Here is a 3962-nt window from a genome sequence, read left to right as displayed (position 1 = left end):
TAGAGAGGTATGCTGAGAAAGTCTTTTTAATTCTTCTGAGGGTTGTACTTATACCTGAAGGAGGAGAGTTATGTGTGATGGAAAGAGTTTTTATTCTGAATTTCTTCTACTGTTGTAAAGCTGTGACTGGAGTTGTGCTGGCATGCTTTCAGGAGCCTGTCTGTTTCCATCCCCTTGTGGTGCACTAATATCTCCCATCTGAAATGGAGGCCCTTAGTTTCTGTGATTCAGGATTTGATCAAGTGTGTGATCATGATGATGTTGGCTCAGTCTGAGATGAGATTGGTAATGAATTGTGTGTGCTTTGGTAATCTGTGGCAACGGTGGGTAAAACAAGTTCTCTTAAACCAGTGCTGTGGGCTGAATAACTGAGTATGGAAAGGGTAGAAACAGTGAAAAATACCTGATGTGACTGTGAGTGGCTGACTTGTCAGATTTTGGGCAGTCTTGACCATGGTTTTGATATACTGGTGTTTCTTTTATAGTGCTTCCACTTCTCACTCGGACCATTCTGCTCACACCAAATCTGCTTCTGCTGTATCGTCAGACTCGGTCTCCACCTCAGCAGACAACTTCTCTCCAGATTTAAGGGTATGTATATTTTGTCTTAAAAAAAATAAGTGTGTGTATATATATATATATATCCCTCCTTCAGAGGACATTTCTTCCTCCTCTGAATTTGGATATGGTAAAATGATGTCAGCTTTCAGGTTAATTTCAAATTTTATGTAGCCAAAGCATGAAAGGACCCAAAGTCAAACAGGTGAAACTGAAGTTTAACCTCAGTGGTATTATTCCTTTCTTCATAAAGTTGTTTAATCTTCAAAAACCTGACTCTGCAACCCACACATGGAGATTAATTTTCAAAGGAACTCCGTTTTCTTTTAAGTGCTTTAGGTAAGTGAAATCCTCAACCTGCCAGTTTTATGTTCTTTTCTTTTTTTTGGTGCTGTGTGTATATATGAGATGTTCTCTCTTGAGAACTCCTGCTTGTTTGTAAACACTGAGTCCTTAGAAGTTTCTTCTTTCAGAGAACGTTTGCTAACTCCAAACTGATAAAAATAATCTGCCACAATAAATTGTTCTGGCATAAAAAAGTCCAAAGAAGGCTCTCTTAAGTCTGTTGCTAGGTAAGCCAATTAGAAATTCAAAGTTCTAGTTCTAGTTTTGAAAGCTATCTGCACATTCCTCATATGAAACAAAGGGATTTGCTGATACGTCTCTGCTTAAAGAAAGTCACTGAGTATAAAACTGTTGATATTGGTACATCCTAATAATGACTTTTAGCATTTTACAGCTGTGGTTGAGCATCTTTGTAAAACCTAAACACAGTAAAATTAGATTAAGACCTCTAAATGCTAAACTAATTCCTTTGACAACCATGTTAAGGTTTTTGTCCCTAGAGTGTTGTCTCAGTAGTCCATCATTAGTAACAGAAAGTTCACCTCTTCATAAGGGACAAGAACATGAATTTTTCTTTCTAGAGGCAACATATTAGCCAATATTAAGCTAAGATTTGAAAATTAATCAGTAGTTTATGTATAACCTAATGATATTTTACATCTTTTACCTATGGATATAAAAAGTATTCTTCAGAACATGCCTGGGTAAAGAAGTTTGTAATTTGTTTCAAGTTTTTCTCCTGTGAAGTCGGGGTGTTTGGTTATTCTAGCATAGCGCAAACATAACTTTTAGGCTGAGACCAAGAGATTAATTGGTATGAATATACATAAGTTTACAAATACTGCTACAGCTCTAACTGTACAATATTATAAAAAAAAATGTACACAAACTTATTTTATTTTCCTTTTTTTTTTAACAGAAGTTTGCATTAAGTGGGCTTCCTTTTCTGGTTTTGATGCACAATTCAACTGCATTTTCACAGTTTTTTGTAACACTTGGGGATTACCTTCAGAGGTAAAGAAGGAATCAACATTTCTTTTCTAGAATTGAGGTAATCTTTCCTTCCCAGTGGTTAAGTTGGTTCAACATATTTTCCCTATCACCCTGATTGCAGTATTTTGAGTCTTTCCCTCCTTTTGTCACATAATCTGTGTGAATTATAAGTCTGGGCAAGCATTCCAGCTCTCCTGGACTTGTCTGGATCCCCATCCAATAGGCCCTCTGTGGAGCAATGTTCACTTAGCTGCATGACGGATTTTTCAAGCAGAAGATGCATACTTACTGGTTAGTGGAGGCCATTAGAAGCCCACACTTCCTTGCTGGGCTGCAGTTCCTGTACTTTGTGAGTGATTTCTTCACAACCTGCCCTCTTCTTTTTCATTTATTTATTTATTTATTTAATTTATTTCTTAGCAATTATTTATTTCTAGAAAAACTGGAGTTCTGCAATGATTGGAACAAACGCTGCTCCCCTTTCATTTTAGATTAGTGTTTCAGGAGAGATAGGAAAGCGAGAATTACTTTCTCAGAATAAAGGCACTGCAGGCCAAGTTCGAGCATGTGCCTCTGCTGGCAAAATGCTTCTTGCTCTTAACCTGCCTCAGCTTTGTGGGGCTACAACTGAGCATGAGGCTGCCATGCTTGACCTGAAGCTTGCCCTCACAGAGGTGGTGTCAGTGGCAACAATGCAGTCTTGTGTAGGTATGAAGCTGGTCCTTGCATTGACACTTGAGTGACCGCTTGTCAATGGTGCATAGACCTAGAGAAAATGTGTTCCCATGGTCCTACTTCTGTTTAGGGTATAGGAAGAGAGGAGCAGTTTCCTAGTACAGGTTGACTTAATCAATCCTGTAAGAATTAATGCATTAGCTATTTCTCTCTTCATTTCTGAGTCTTTTATGCTGGAGAAGGTGCCTGGGAGGTGGGATGAAGATCTGTCTTCTACCTGTGGATAGCCTGTTGTATTGGTACTGTGAATGCAACTGGAGTCCCACAACCTGTCCTCAAATCAATTGCTGTCAGTGCTACTGCATTACTGTTTGCTCCCTGGACTTGCTCCTGAAGCCTAGTGCTAGCTCCTAAAGGGAAGATGTATTATGAATAGTGATCAGCTTACACTAACTTCTTCCAGGTCTTGAGGAGATGTCCTTTCTCTAGGGTTATCATTCAATGTCCATTTTTCTCAAAATTAACATCTCTGTCATGTGTAAGTTCTGCAAGTTGGTTGTTTTTTGTTTTCCAGTTATTTCAGTGAGAGATTTTTCATGGTCCTGATTGCTTTTTTTTTTTTTTTTTAATATGTTTCTGAGTTGTGGCCTTGCCTCTGATATTGCAGATGAGTTCATACCATTAACTGATACATGGCATGAGCATGTTCTCTGTTCTAGTCCTTTCATTACATGCTTGAGCATCTTGTGCAGCTTTGATTGGCACAAGACAGCACAAACTCCCAAGTCTTAACAGGTACTGAGATTTGAGCTAAGCATCTTACTACTTCTGAGGGCAAAAAGAAGTCCTACATTGTTCCTGGAAAAATGTAAGAGAGTAAGCCCTTAAGCAGGAACGAATGCATTTTGTGGTATCTCTGTGGTATGGGAGACAAGTGCCTAGGCTACGTGGTGTTCTCACAGAAAGGTGTTACATCAGTTAGCTTTAAGAGGCTGAAAATAAGCTTTTCAAGATTTTGAAGTGGATCTGCCAATTATGGGATTATGCTCTTGATGTGTTTTTAAATTTTCCCTGCTAGAGTGAATTGCTATGTGGATCCATCATCAGCCTTACCTCTACGTGGTCTCTGCATGTGCATTGACTCAAATTTAGGAATTAGATTTCTGTGACAGTGGAAAAATACTTTGTGATAGCTACAATTAGCACTCTCTTTTTCTGCTGGAGAATTTTTAGAAGAACAGTAGGCGTCCATCAGGAGGAGGAAGCCAGGGAAAGGACCCACATAATTTCTTGGAGTCTGTGCCTGCCGTTTTCTTTTGGAGTGCAATTAACACTGTGTGTGTGTGCACGTGTGTGTGTAATGAGGCAAATTAGACAACCACTGGGGATTC

At 38.9% G+C, this 3962-nt stretch overlaps 1 protein-coding gene across 1 annotated transcript in view; it reads left to right on the top strand.

Annotated features, from left to right (window-relative positions):
- The first annotated feature begins 492 nt into the window (after positions 1-492).
- MTMR2 (myotubularin related protein 2) overlaps positions 493-3962 on the top strand; it is a 42949-nt gene continuing 39479 nt past the window's right edge. Inside the window, exon 1 of the mRNA XM_009998509.1 lies at positions 493-591. The gene's annotated coding sequence lies outside the window, so the exon portion shown is untranslated. The remainder of the gene's footprint in view (positions 592-3962) is intronic.

Source organism: Chaetura pelagica, unplaced genomic scaffold (assembly GCF_000747805.2).
Source record: "Chaetura pelagica isolate M959 unplaced genomic scaffold, ChaPel_1.0 scaffold285, whole genome shotgun sequence".
Lineage (NCBI taxonomy): Eukaryota > Metazoa > Chordata > Aves > Apodiformes > Apodidae > Chaetura > Chaetura pelagica.
Note: the sequence above shows the minus strand (reverse complement) of the source record. Positions and strands in the feature narration are given on the sequence as shown.